This window comes from Sceloporus occidentalis, unplaced genomic scaffold, assembly GCF_023333645.1.
Source record: "Sceloporus occidentalis isolate IW3139 unplaced genomic scaffold, rSceOcc1.0.p SCAF_5, whole genome shotgun sequence".
Taxonomy (NCBI): Eukaryota; Metazoa; Chordata; class Lepidosauria; order Squamata; family Phrynosomatidae; genus Sceloporus; species Sceloporus occidentalis.
The window spans coordinates 2,741,142-2,755,989 of NW_028316985.1; the positions used below are offsets into that span (position 1 = coordinate 2,741,142).

General features: G+C 43.3%; 1 protein-coding gene across 2 annotated transcripts in view; it reads left to right on the top strand.

Annotated features, from left to right (window-relative positions):
- The first annotated feature begins 464 nt into the window (after nt 1–464).
- The window catches only part of IRF5 (interferon regulatory factor 5), a 60,552-nt gene continuing 46,168 nt past the window's right edge, over nt 465–14,848 (top strand). The window contains exon 1 of one of the 2 annotated variants that reach the window (XM_089527384.1): nt 465–730. The gene's annotated coding sequence lies outside the window, so the exon portion shown is untranslated. Of the gene's footprint in view, nt 731–9,546; nt 9,591–14,848 lie in introns of those variants that run through there. The other variant, XM_089527383.1, reaches the window with a different exon arrangement.

Consider the following 14,848-nt stretch of genomic DNA (forward strand, 5'->3'; position numbering starts at 1 on the left):
CGTACATACTGTATACAGAGTTTGATCTTGTATACAGATTATATACGTAATTATATATATATATATATATAAAGAGAGAGAGAGAGAGAGAGTTAATTATATATAGATTATATAATAGGGGGATGCTAGTGTTTGTAGTCTAAAAAAGGGATCTGATGGCAAGGGGATGCTGGAGTTTGTAGTCTAAAATAGCGAACCAGTGGCAGGCAGGGGATGCTGGTGTTTGTAGTCCAAAACAAAGGCACTGGCCAAGTGCCTTAGTCCCTCAGCGCAGGCGGGAGGCTCCATTCTATTTCCCAGCCCAGAGGGGCGTGGCTTGAGGCTCCAGGTGAGGGGGCGGAGCCAGGGCCAGGTGAGAGCCGCTCAGTCAGGCGAAGGGCGGGGCTTCCTCCCCATGGAGGAAGGCGTGCGCGAGGGGGCGTGGCCTGTCCCTTCCCAGGTGAGGGCCAAGCTGGGCCGCGGGAGCCAGGTGCGGGCAGGTGAGACAGGTGCGGGCTTTCCTCCTCCCCTGGGCCACTCGGGGCTCCAGGATTTGGCGGCGGGGGACCCCGGGGAAGACCCTCGGAGGGGCGGAGGAGCCAGACCCACTTGACCCCTCGGGGCCCGGCCGCCTTTCCTTCCGTCGGGGAGCGGGGCAGAACGGCTCCTCCCCACGGAAGCCACGGAGAAGAAGCAGCAGCAAGCAGCCAGACGGACAGGAGACCGGGGACAGGGACAGGGACAGGGACAGGTAGGTGGGCACCTTCCCTCAGTGCCACCAGTCACATATATAAATGTGGGTTTAGAGCTAAATATATCGGGAGTTGTTTTATTTTATTGATTTTGGCAAGATTTGTGCAGAGGAGGTTTGCCATTGCCATCCCCGGAGGCTGAGAGAGTGTGACCTGTGATATATATATATATGTGTGTGTGTGTGTGTGTGTATGACACACACATACATTCAGTGTATACAAAGGAGAATCTATAAATGTGTAATATATGTATCTTTCATATCCTCTATATATCCTCCTTTGCAGCCTTTGTATGTACACACATACATCGCACATCACACTCTCTCAGCTTCTGAGGATGCGATATGTAATATGTGTTTGTATATATAAAAAGTATTTTGCTGGTCAATGACCAAATAGACTTTTACTACTTTTACTACTATAAAAAGTATAGAAAGGAGGATATGTAAAGGTAATGAAAGGTTCATTTATTTGTACTTTGTGTAAGCATATATAGAAAACATTCAAAGGAGGATATACACACAGAATAAAAGGAGGATATATAGTGGATAGGAACAGTACATTTATTTGTAATATGTGCATGATATGCATCAATTTTATTTATTTATATCATGCACATATTACAAATATGAGAGAGTGTGACTTGGGCGCGTATCATATATTTTAATGTGTGTATTTAAATATATTGTGGTTGTCGGGTGCCTTCAAGTCGTTTCGGGTTTGTGGTGAACCTATTATGGGGCTTTTCTTGGCAAGTTTTGTTCAGCAAGTTTTGTCATTGCCTTCTTCTCAGGCTGAGAGAGTGTGACTTGCCCAATGCCACCCAGTGGCTTTCCATGGCTGAGTAGTGATTCAAACCTGGGTCTTCTGGAGTCCTAATCTAAGACGCAAAACAACTTTTCTTCCAACAAACCAGCGGAGGTTAAAGAAGGAAAGGATTTAATAGTCTTGAGCTGCTTTGTGGTTTTTTAATGGCAGATGGGCCTGATCTTGGCTGAAGGGGTCTAGAAATGATCTATAGAAATCCGTCGCTTGTGGCCACCGTCCAGGTCCTCTTCCAGGCTGATATTTAATGTTTCGGCTATTGTTATTATTATTATTATTAAAGTAAAGCTGTTAATCTTTGCAATGACAAAACAGGAAATCATATTTGAGGTTCAATTCTATATATTTCTTTCCAAATAAAGGGTTTATCTCTTCAGTGGCCCAAAATAGAAAAGAAAGAGACCAGAAATGCAAATTGAATTTTACTTCCAGTCCTTATAAATAAATTGAAGTTTTTAATCTCTCAAGGGGCAAAATGGAAAACCAATGTTAGGGTCAGCCCTTGCGAAAATGTTTTCTCACAGTAAATCAAATATGTTCTCTCTATATATATGATAAATATTATATATTAATAATATATAAGAGGAAGAGAGGACAAATTTGATTTGGTGTTTTGCCACCAAAATAACATTTTTGCAAGGAGTTTGTGCTCTCTTTGTGTGATAGAGATTTTATATACATAATATATATATATATATAGAGAGAGAGAGAGAGAGAGAGAGACTGTATGATTAATGAACAGAATGAATTAAATTAACGATAATTGGGAAACTGATAATATTTTGCGTGTGACTTTGTGGCCCCTTTTAAAACGTAAAGGGATTCAGAATTCGCGTGACGTTTGCTTTTAAATTTAAATTTTCACATGAAGCTGAGAAAAAGGGGAAGGAAGTGAAGTTCTCCATCTTGCCCCGGCGGAAAGGTTGCAAATGAGAAATAAATCACAGATCGAGGTCCTAGTTCCCAGTGAATATTTCATAGAATCATAGAGTTGGGAGAGAGCCCAAGGGCCATCCAGTCCAACCCCATTCTGCCATGCAGGAACTCTCAATCAAACCACTCCCAACAGATGGCCATCCAGCCTCTGTTGAAAAACCTCTAAAGAAGCAGAGTCCACCACAATCTCCGAGGAAGGAGTGTGTTCCACCATCAAACTGCCCTTACTCTCAGGAAGTTCCTTCTAATGTTGAGGTGGAATCTCTTTTCCTGCAGCTTGCATCCATTATTCCGGGTCCTTTTCTCTGGAGCAGCAGAAAACAAGCTTGCTCCCTCCTCAATATGACATCTCTTCAAATATTTAAACAGGGCTATCATATCACCTCTGAACCTTCTCCTCTCCAGGCTAAACATCCCCAGCTCCCTAAGTCGTTCCTCATAGGGCTTTATGGTTTCCAAACCCTTCACCATTTTAGTCGCCCTCCTTTGGACACCTCATTTAAACTCACTGGGTGACCCTGTTCCACAAGTTGAACATGAGTCAATAGTGTGATGCAGCAACCAAAAAGGCCAATGCGATTTTAGGCTGCATCAATAGAAGTATAGTGTCTAGATCAAGGGAAGAAATAGTGCCACTGTGTTCTGCTTCAGTCAGGCCCCACTTGGAATAACCCTGTGTCCTGTTCTGGGCAAAACAATTCAAAAATGATGTTGAGAAACTGAAGTGTGTCCAAAGGGTCTAGAAACCATACCTTATGAGGAGAGACTCAGGGATCTGGGGATGTTTAGCCTGGAGAAGAGAAGGTTAAGAGGTGATATGATAGCCCTGTTTAAGTATTTGAAGTGGTGTCATATTGAGAAGGGAGCAAGCTTATTTTCTCCTGCTCCAGAGACTAGGACCCGGAGCAATGGATGCAAGCTCCAGGAGAAAAGGGATTCCACCTCAACATTAGGAGGAACTTCCTGACCATAAGAGCTGTTCGACAGTGGAACACATGGAGTCTCCTTCCTTGGAGGTCTTTAAACAGAGGCTGGATGGCCATCTGCCGGGGATGCTTTGATTGAGAGTTCCTGCATGGCAGAATGGGGTTGCACTGGGTGGTCCCTTCTAACTCTATGATTCTATGAACAGGAAGCAAGCCATGTACATGCGACTTTGAGGCTTTTGCAGAAACAGATGGGACAGAGATGTAAAATCATACAAATGTGGGATTGGAAGGGATATCCAAGGATCAGTTAGTCCAAACCCATGCCAATGCAGAACTCCATTTGGAACAATGTCCTGGGGGTGGTGTGTTGTTTTAATCTGTATATCATTTTTAAGTGCTTTTATCTTTTTTATTGTATTGTGTTTTTTAAACAATTGATCCATTTTAATTTTGCAACAGTTTAATTCTCTTTCAGTTGTCACTTCTGCGACGTTTTTAACTGTATTGTTGTAAGTTTTTAACTGTACGTTTTTCTACTGTAAGCCACTTTGGGTCCCAATTCTGGGAGAAAAGCAGGAGACAAATTAATATAACATAATATAATATAATCCAATATAATAAATAAATAAACTCAGTTACAACATCCCTGAGAGGTGGGCATCGAGGGGGGAAAGTCCACCACCTTCTTGGAGGGTACGTCTACACTGTAGTTTGACACAACTTTAAGTGCTGCAGTGCAATTCTACGGAATCCTGGGATTTGTAGTTTTGCAAGGTCTTGAGCCCCCTCTGCCAAAGAATGCTGGTGCAAAACTACAAACCCCAGGATTCTGCAGGATGGAACCGCGGCAGTTAAAATGGTGTCGAACTGCATTATTTCAGCAGTGTAGATGCACCCAGAGAAGGCTAAAGATCTTTAAGACACAACTTAAAGTTGTGTCAAACTACAGTGTAGACGCACCCTCCAAGAAGGTGGTGGACTTTCCCCCCTCGATGCCCACCTCTCAGGGATGTTGTAACTGAGTTTATTTATTTATTATACTGGATTATATTATATTATGTTATATTAATTTGTCTCCTGCTTTTCTCCCAGAATTGGGACCCAAAGTGGCTTACAGTAGAAAAACGTACAGTTAAAAACTTACAAAAACTACAAATCTCAGCTTTCTGTGGGATTGAGCCATGGCAGTTTTGAACAGCATTATTCCTACAGTGTAGATGCACCCAGAGGAGGCTAAAGACCCTGTAAAACTATAAATCCCAGGATCTGAACTGTGCCATGGCAGTTTAAGTGGTGTCAAACTGCATTATTCCTACAGAGTAGATGCACCCTGAGTCTGATGCTGCACATCGCAGGTCCTCCTCCCTCCGCCCCAAGATGCCGATTGTGTTTGTGTGTCAATAAGGATGGATTTTTTGTGTGCCAATGTCTCTCGTTCTTAATCTGGAGAGTAAGAGGAAAAGCATGGGAGCCCTTATCTTTCAAATGATGGAAAGTCAAATGTTAGGAAGGATGGGTTCACTGGGAGTTTCACTCTATTCTCTGGCTGCTTCTGATAATGAGATAATACATAAACTGGGAAACAGTGGCTTTCCTTGGTCAAAAGACATGTTGATACAACTGTTGTGTAGAGTTACAGTAACACACAGGTGACAATTTTATTGCAGTTTTCTACATTCTTGTAAGCCTCCTTGAGTCCTGGCATACATCTGCACTGCAGAGTTGTTGTGGTTGTTGTTAAACTTTCTTTAATCATTTTATTTGGTACAGTTAAAAGTGCATTTAACAATTAAAACATCGGCACAGAAACAATACGAACAACAATCACACAAACCAAAAGCTATACATGTGTGTGTGTGTGTACGTGTATATACACACACACACAGAGAGACACATACATATATGTTTAGGTGTGCATGAATATATATATATATATATATATATATATATATATATATATATGTGCACACACACACACACACACACACACACACACACACAAACACACACACACAAACATACATATATGGACATAAATAAAATTAGTTCAATTTCTTTTTTAAATTTAAGCGTTCTTCCATTGAATTGAAAGATATCTCACTACTCTATATTAGGTGAATGGCAGTTTTCTAAGGAAGTAAAATTGGATCCCCAGTTTTGGGATACAAATCAATATAACAAACAAACAAACAAACAAATTGTGAGAGGCATCCAGGCTGTTCTTTGAGCTCTTGCACAAGAAAGGAGTTTGCATGTTCTGGCTCAAACTGCCTCTCAGAAACGGCTCTGATTTTGCAGATACGGAGCAAAAGGAGAAGTGAGTGAGCAGTCGTCCTTTTTCAGAAACGTATTTTTAATGCAAGGCGAGTAACGCAATGGGGAGAGGAGGCGCCCATCTGGAATAGCGGAAGAGAAACCTCTCTCTGAACCCATGGCGAAGAAGGGACAACTTTGCTCTTCGGCTTGGTTTCCAAAGTACATCTGGAAGAGAAGTCCTGCTTTAAAAGCAGGCGACCTCCCTAGATTTCCCAAAAACCTTTTCTGAAGTATTTCTTTTATGGTTTATTTCTGCATTGCCTCCCGGCTCACAAGGGCTCTGGAGGCGATGAACAAATAATTAAACAATTAAATCAAGTCTTGTTATTGTTGTGTGCCTTCAAGTCATTCTGACTTTGGTGACTCTGAGGTTTTCCTGGGAAGATTTGTTCTGGGGAAGTCTGCCCTTGCCTTCCCCTGAAGCTGAGAGAGTGTGACTTGGCCAGTGTTACCCAGTGGGTTTTGATGGTCAAGCTGGGATTCAAACCCTGATCTCCAGAGTCCTGTCCAACACCTAAACCACTATGTCACAGTTGCTCACCATTAAATCAATACAAAGATAAAAACCTTCAAATGTTAGAGTATTTAAAACACAGAGTCAGTATGGTGTAGTAGTTTAGGCATTGGACCAGGGTTCAAATCCTGGCTTGGCCATGGAAACCCACTGGGTGACCTTAGGCAAGTCACACTCTCTCAGACTCAGAGGACGGCAATGGCAAATCCCCTCTGAAGAAACTTGCCAAGAAACCACCTATAATAGGTCTGCCTTAGGGTGGCCATAGATCAGAAATGACATGCAGACACATGGCAACAACAGCAATTGATTTAATTGGTGTTGATTTGTTCATTGCCTCCAGAGCCCTTGTGGGCAGTTTTGAAAAACTCCCCAAAGCAGTCTAAAAGAAGTACTAGGAGTGGAGGCTCACTTCTCACAGAATCCTAGAGCCATCCGATCCAACCCCCGTCCGACACGCAGAAATGCACAATCCGCAGATGGCCATCCAGCCTCTGTTTAAAAACTTCCAAAGAAGGAGACTCCGCTGCATTCCAAGGGAGCAGCATCTTCCCCTGTTGAACAGCCCTTACTCTCAGGAAGTTCTTCCTGATCTTTAGGTGGAATCTCTTTCTTTCCATTGTTCCGGGTTCTAGTCTCTGGAGCAGCAGGAAACAAGCTTGCTCCCTCCTCAAGGTGATGTCCCTTCAAATACTTAAACAGGGCTATCATATCAACCCTTAACCTTCTCTTCTCCAGGCTAAACATCCCCAGCTCCCTACATCTAAGACATGGTTTCCACACCCTTCACCATTTTGGTCACCCTCCTCTTATGTTGCCCAGAACTGGACACAATATTCCAGCTGATGTCTGACCAAAGCACAATAGAGTGGTGCTACTACTTCCCTCAATTTAGTCACTAAACTCTTATTGATGCAGCCTAGGATCGTATTGGCTGTTTTAGCTGCCACGTCGCACAGTGTTCACTCGTGTTCACAACTTGTGGTTTACTACAGACTCCTAGATCCCTTTTGCATATAATATTGTCAAGCCAGGTGTCCCCCATCCTATATCTGAGAAAGTTGTTTCAGTCACCACTAAAGTCTATGAAGTGGTGGTGGTGAATTATGGGTGGGCAACTGAGGCGGTGACATGGGGCATTTTTCACCCCGTGCCACCGCTCCGTTTGGCCTCACTGCAATGCCAGACGTTGCCAGAAGTGATGTTGCATCACTTTCTTTTTCTTCTTCTTTTTTTTCTACTATTTTTCTGCTTTTTAAAAACAATGTAGTATAATGTGATGGTCTGAGCATTAGACTACAACTCTGGTAAATCAGGGTTCGAATCTCATCTTGACCATAAAACCCACTGGGTGGCTTTGGGCAAGTCACACTCTCTCAGCCTTGGTGGAAGGCAATGGCAAACTTCATCTGAACAAATCTTGCCAAGAAAACCCCAGGATCAGGCGGTCTTAGGGTTGCCATAAGTCAGAAGTGATGTTCTTGGGCTCCAGGTCTGCAGATGAAGCCATAAAGCCAGTTCTTTCCTTTCCTTTCCTTCTGGGAAACGGTGGCACCCTGTAATGTTGGGGGTGCACAGCTAGCTTTGGAGAAGAAGGCCTTTGGGGCCAGTTTCTCCTGTCCCAAAAGGATTCCTGGCAGCCGGTTCCAGATCATCCCTGGGCAATGCTTATCTCCTTTGACCTTTTCTCCCCTCCACCTTTCTTTTCTTTGCAATGTTTAAACTGAAACTTGTGCGGGGAGAAATAAAAAAGGGAGTGATGGTGAGCTTAATGTAGTGAGAAGTTAATAGCCCTGATCTCTGGGTTTGTTTGTTAAAGGGACACTCAGGGATCAATAAAAGTGTTGGACAAGCGCTGCACATTTTGCACAGCAATAAAAGTGTTGGATAAACTTTGCACACTGCCTTTTGCAACCCATAACAAAACCTGGAGGCAAAGAGAGGGCAGGTTTTATGGGGCCAGCTTTGGAAGGCATCACACACATGCCTCCCAATTCTCTGCTTGTTGTCTAATTCCTTTTCAAACAGGGATGGGAAGGTTCCCCACTCCCTGAACCACACAGAGGGCCTTCACTGTTGAGTTCTGGTGCGCTGGAAGCAATATCTCATCATTTTAAACTACCATTTTGGATGATATTCAGTCAACTTTTTTGTGGAGGGATTTAAGGGTTTGAACAGTGGGAAGAAGCTAACAATCAGACTTGCAGCTGGGTTTTGGGCAGGTGACCTGCTGTCCAGTGGCATCACTAAGGTTGGTGCCACCTGGTGAGGTAACTCATGGTGTCATCCCCCCATTGACATCACCTCTCATACCACACATACAGAAACCTTAGGGGCTGTACACACAGCCCCTAAGGGACGACACAATGCTGCCCCTTTCCTGGATGGATTGGGTCCATGGCTACTGCACGCCACGACCCCAATCCAACCTTTCCAGGGTGCGGTAGCTATGGCGCCACAGCTACACGGTGGTCCTTTGGTGTGCGTCAAGTGGACGCAGCACCGGGGGAGCATGGTGATGCCACACACCATGTGGAGTGGTGCGCAGCATCAGGGTGCCCTGGGGGCAGAGTCAGGATGTGCAGCATATGGATGTGATGCTCCAACTCCACCCCAGGCTGGCCTTAATGGGCGATCTGAAGATCCCCTTATTCATGCTTTTTGTAGTAATGGTATTTGTAAATCTAATTCCTGCATGTCACTCAGTCATACAATAGAATCATGGAGTTGGAAAAGACTTTAGGAACCAACAAATCTGACCCCTGCCATGTGTCCAGGTTTGGGCACCACGATTCAAAAAGGCTGTTGAGAAGCTGGAGAGTGTCCATAGGAGGGCAACCAAAAGAAGTATAGTGTCTAGATCAGTGATTCCCAAAGTATGGTCCTCCATGTTTTTTGAACTTCAATTCCCAGGAGCCCCAACCAGCTTGGCCAAGAGTCAGAAATTCTGGAAGTTGAAGTCCAAAACATCTGGAAGACCAAAGTCGGAACCATTGGCCTAGAACAAGGGCAGTAATAGTACCCCTTTATTCTGCTTTGGTTAGACCTCACCTGGAATATTGTGTCTAGTTCTAGGCACCACAATTCAAGAAGGATGTTGAGAAGCTGGAACGTGTCCAGAGGAGGGCAACCAATAGAAGTATAGCGTCAGATTGAGAGCAGTAATAGTACCTCTCTATTCTGCTTTTGTCAGACCTCACCTGGAATATTGTGTACAGTTCTGGATATCACAGTTGAAGAAGGATGCTGGCAACTTGGAGCACATCCAGAGAAGGGCAACCAAAATGGTGAAAGATTTGGAGACCATCAAGTCTTCTGAAGATCAGCTTAGGGAGCTGGGTATGTTTAGCCTGGGGAAGAGAAAGAAGGTTAAGAGGTGATACGATAGCCCTGTTTAAACATTTGAAGGGGTGTCATATTAAGGATAGAGCAAGCTTGTTTTCTGTTGCTCCAGAGAATAGGTCACAGAGCAATCGATGCAAACTACACGAAAAGAAATTTCACCTAAACATTAGGAAGAACTTCCTGACAGTAAGAACTGTTTAATGGTGGGAAACACAGCTGCCTTGCAGTGTAGTGGGGCCTCCTCCTTTGGAAGTCTTCAGACAGAGACTGGATGGCCATCTGTGGGGAGTGCTTTGGATTGTAATGGCAATAGTTGTGAAATAAATAGCTTTCTTGGTGGCTGCCCATAAACTCTGGAACTCACTTCCTGTGGAGGAGGCCAGAATTGTGTTGGAGGACCTAGAGATTCCTAGAGAGAACATATTAATCAAATCGGCAAATACAAATCAAATCTGCAAAAGTCAAAGCTGCAAATGGGGCGGGCCAACTGTATTTTCTTATTTAGCTTCCTGCTTCCCTCCCAGGCGTTGTGGTTCAGGACTCACCTTCCGCTCTGCTTCGCATCCACCTTCTGACTAGAAGCATGCAGAATATATGAAGCGTTTCTCATTACGTCTCCCTAAGTAAATGAACAGGAATAATCGTCTCATTTCACTTTGTTCTCGGAACAGCCAATTTAGCAAAGATTTCTGTCTCTGTTTCCAAACAGGACAATATGTTCTCTCAGGGTCTGTATGTCTGTTTGTTTGAATAATAAGCTTTAATGCTTGATGACATCACCAGGTTTGGCCAGGAAAACTCAGGGCCTGGGACACTCCTGAACCTGTTGTTTGTGGCCGTGTGTCTTCATGTTGCTTCTAACTTATGGCCACCCTAAGGCCAACCTATTGTGGGGCTTTCTTTGCAAAATTTGTTCAGAGGGTTTTTTGCCATTGCCTTCCCCTGAGGCTGAGAGAGTGTGACTTGCCCAAGGTCACACAGTGGGTTTTCATGGCCTAGCAGGGATTCGAACCCTGGTCTCCAGAGTTGTAGTCCAACACTCAAACCACTACACCAGGCTGGCTCTCACAAATCCTGAACTAGCAACCCTAAAAACAAGGGGAAACGAAATTATGGAGTTTATCACATTGGGCCTAATTTCGGCATTAAAGGGAGATTAAAACGCATTTAAAGCATCCTGCAAATAAACCAAAAATGGCAGTTAATTGTGCAAATGATTAACACATGCAGATGCGCAAAAAAAGTGATATCGGAAATGCAAAAGGTCAAAAGGTGCGCATTGATGCTTCCTTGTGACCACTTTAATTGTGAATTTTGTGTGATGGCGTATGAAATCATTTCATGTAATTATGCGATTTCCCCGGGATATTCATAGGATAAACTCCTGATCTCCTTCACGTGACAAACTCCTAAGAGTACTAGTCTTCACAACAAGGAAGATGTAACTATGGAGAAGGAAGAACAGAAATGGACTGTTATGGGTATGAGCTGTACAGTTACAAACTTCATAGATGTCTAGGTTTGGCAGTTAATGCAGATTAAAAAATCACTTATGTGAAGTCGGAGGCTTTCACGGCCGGCATCCATAGTTTTTTGTGGGTTTTGGGGCTATGCAGCCATGTTCTAGAAGAGTTCATTCCTGACGTTTTGCCAGCATCAGTGGCTGCCAGCCACAGATGCTTGCAAACCGTCAGGAATAAACTCTTCTAGAATATGGCCACAGAGCCCCCAGAACCACCAACTTCAGGCAGGTGCCTCCCTCTGGTAGTATTGGTCTTATTTTCTAATGAAAAATACTACCCTTAGATGTGTTTAGATTAAAAGGGGACACAAAGAACAATTTCGGAAGAACAAGTTCATCAGCTCTCAGTGCCATCACTTCCCCTGTAATGAAGTGTAGAGAAATGCTATCAAGGCAAGTAATGTTTAAGTGTGCTTTCTTGGTGCGCCTGTGCTCTGTTTTGGGTCTGATTATACAGAGGGACAGATAAACAGAGGAAATGAGGTATGACCCTGTGATACATTTTTGGCATAGGGAGAAAACGTCAACCAAGGGCCAGAGCGGATGGAAAGAAAGCCGTTTTTGAAAAGCAAGCTGCTGCTACTTATGGCTGTGAGAGTGTGTAGGTGTTCAACCAGCACCTGCATTCTCCTTTACTTCATCTTCCTTTAGGCCTTTTTCAGTAGAAATAAACCGCTTCCATGGTGTGTGTTTGGGGGGGGATTGCTGAGGAATTGTCAATGTTAAAATGAAGAATCGTTTTAGAGCTGGAAGGGGTCCCCAGAGGCCATCAACCCGCTGCTCAATGCAAGATCTCCAGCTGCAATATTCCCAGTAAAGGAACTGTCCAGCGTCCTTTTGGACAGTGCAGACACAACAGTAGGGTTTCATAAACCCCACAGGAAAAAAAATAGGACTCATAATAGCTAATGGAAAGTGGTTTGTTTCCAAGAGAGAGTTTTTAAGGAAAATTTGTGGAAAAGTAGCATCTTGGAGATTGAATTCTGGAGTCTATGCTGGGATATATAGTTCACCACAACTAAGGGAGATATATGGAAACAGCTTTAAAAAATCGTCTTTCCCCCATCCTTGGTATTCTGTTACTTTTTCTGCTACCGTTGTTATTTAGTTCCTTTCCCACCAGCATTGCTTTCCAATCAGCTTCAGCAGTTTTTCCTATTTGCATGCTGTATTGTGGCAGCTATTATCAATGACTTGCGGTAATGAAGTCTTGGCATCGGAGCTGGGAAGATCAGAGAAAGCACTGCTTCATCAATTGTGAAACTGCCTGTCAGCCTCCGCTATCAGAAACCTTTTCACTGCAACAGTTTGTCAGGACCTGAAGAAACATATGGACTCCCTTTGGGATGCACTGCTCTCTATAGAACCCTGTATGTGTAGTCAGCGTCTTTCAGAATTACAGCTATGTGGTTACTGTATATATATGATTTATTAGTGTGTATATATACGGTTATAATTATTATTACACACAGGTTAAAGCGGTAGTTTTATTCCATGGACATAGTATTCCTTTGATATATCACAGTTTGGCTTCTTTTTAAAGGCATCCAAGGAGGAGACCCCACCACTTCTCCAGGCAATTGCCTCCATTGTTTGAATCCCTCTGACTGTCAAGAAGTTCCTTCTAATAGTCAATCAAAATCTAACCTTCTGTAACTTCACAAGACCATTAGACCCCAATTCTACTCTCGAGGGTGTTAATAATAATAATAATAATAATAATAATAATAATAATAATAAATTTTATTTGTATACCGCTTTTCCATAGATCCTTTATCACACAAAGGAGATTGGGAGTTTAGCCTGTGAATATCCTAGAAAAATCATGTAATTGTGCGAAACGATTTCACACAAAGTCGCACAAAACTCACCATTAAAGTGGTCACAAAGAAGCATTAATGCGCATCTTTTTACTTTTGGGATTTCAGTGACAATGCATTTCTGATATCACTTTACTTGCGCAATTGTGTGATAATCATTCACGCAATTGCTCACCATTTCTGCTTCATTTGTGGGATACTTTAAATGCGCTTTAATGCTGAAATCAAGTGATAAACTCTTATGGCAGCAAGGAAGCGCTTGGGATATTTCAAGACAGCAATCATTTCACCCATCAGTCTTCTCTTCACCAGGATGAACATCTCAAACTCCTTCAACCTTTCCCAATATATTTATTTATTAATTTATTGTGTTCATTTGTATCCCGCTTTTCTCCCAAAATTGGGAGCCCAAGTGGCTTACAATCTAAAAACATACAGTGAAAAACTTACAAAAGTGACAATTAAAATAAAATTAAACTGTTGCAAATTTAAAACAGATCAATCGTTTAAAAAATAAATTGCAATTAAAAAGATAAAAGCATTTAAAAACTATGCACATTAAAACAACACACCACCCCAGGACACTGTTTAGACGCTTTCTCCTTTTATACGCCTGTGTAAACATTTCTTCTTTTTGCTTCCCATATCTCTTATCATCCTCCTTGCCCTTCTCTGAACTTGTTCCAACTTGCTGATATCCTTCTTAAAAGGAGGCTCCCAGAAAGAAATATTGAGAGCTGCACTGGATCAATCCAAGGACTCTCAATCCAAAACAGTACAGTTCACTTTACTCTTGAGAGGAAAATGCCCCTCTTTGTGCAGTTAAAATGGCTTTGGCCTTTTGTGCTGTCGTGTCACACTGCTGGCTCATAGTCGATTTCTTTCCTGCCCTAATCTCTCAACTTTTTTGGATTTGTTATGGTTAACTGCCATCAATTTGGCTTCGACGTGGCAACCCCATGAATGAGAGACCTCCATGTCCTTGGCCACTTTACGCAGTCTTGCAGATTCAGGGACATGGCTTCCTCAATGGAGACTATCTATCTGTAATGCAGTCTTCCTCTTTTCCAGCTTCCCATAACCTTTGTTAGTTGTTGTTGTATGCCTTTAAGACATTTGCAGCTTACGGCATCCCTAAGGCCACCCTATTATGGAGTTTTCTTGGTTAGATTTTGCTCAGAGGAAGTTTGCCATTGCCTTCCCCTGAGGCTGAGGGTATGTGACTTGGCATTGTCACCCACCTCCCCAAAGCTCCTGCCCAATGTTAGGCATGGCCTAAGCGCTTGTGCAAATTGCTCCCTTCCCTTTTGCCACCTCTCCAGCTCCCTGTTGCTAGTGCACTGCATCCAACAACGCAACTATTGTGGAGTCTTCTTCTTTGGAGGTCTTTAAGCAGAGGCTGGAGGGCCATCTGTCCCAGGGAGGGCTTGGGTTGTGGGTTCCTGCATGGCAGAACGGGGCTGGCCTGGGTTGCCTTTGGAGGTGCTTCTTCCAACTCTGTGATTCTGTAAAATACTTGAAAGGATAGCATATTGAATGAAGATGGAGCAAGCTTGTTTTCTGCTACTCCAAAGATTACCAGGGAAATGGATTCTATCTCAATCGTCATGTGCTTCATTGTGGCTGTGTGTGCCTTCAAGTTATTTCTGATTTACGGCAACTCTAAGGCGAACCTATCGTGGGTTTTCTTGGAAAGTTGTTCAGAGGAGGTTTGGCGTTGCCTCTCCTGAAGCTGAGAGAGTGTGACTTGGCCAAGGTCACCCAATGGGTTTCATGGCCGAGCTGAGAATCAAACCCTGGGCTCCAGTTACAGAATATTAAAACCAGAGCAGGCATAGAGGTTTAAGTGCTGGATTACAAGCCTCTGGAGGCCAGGATTCGATTTCCCGCTTGGCCATGAAACCCACTGG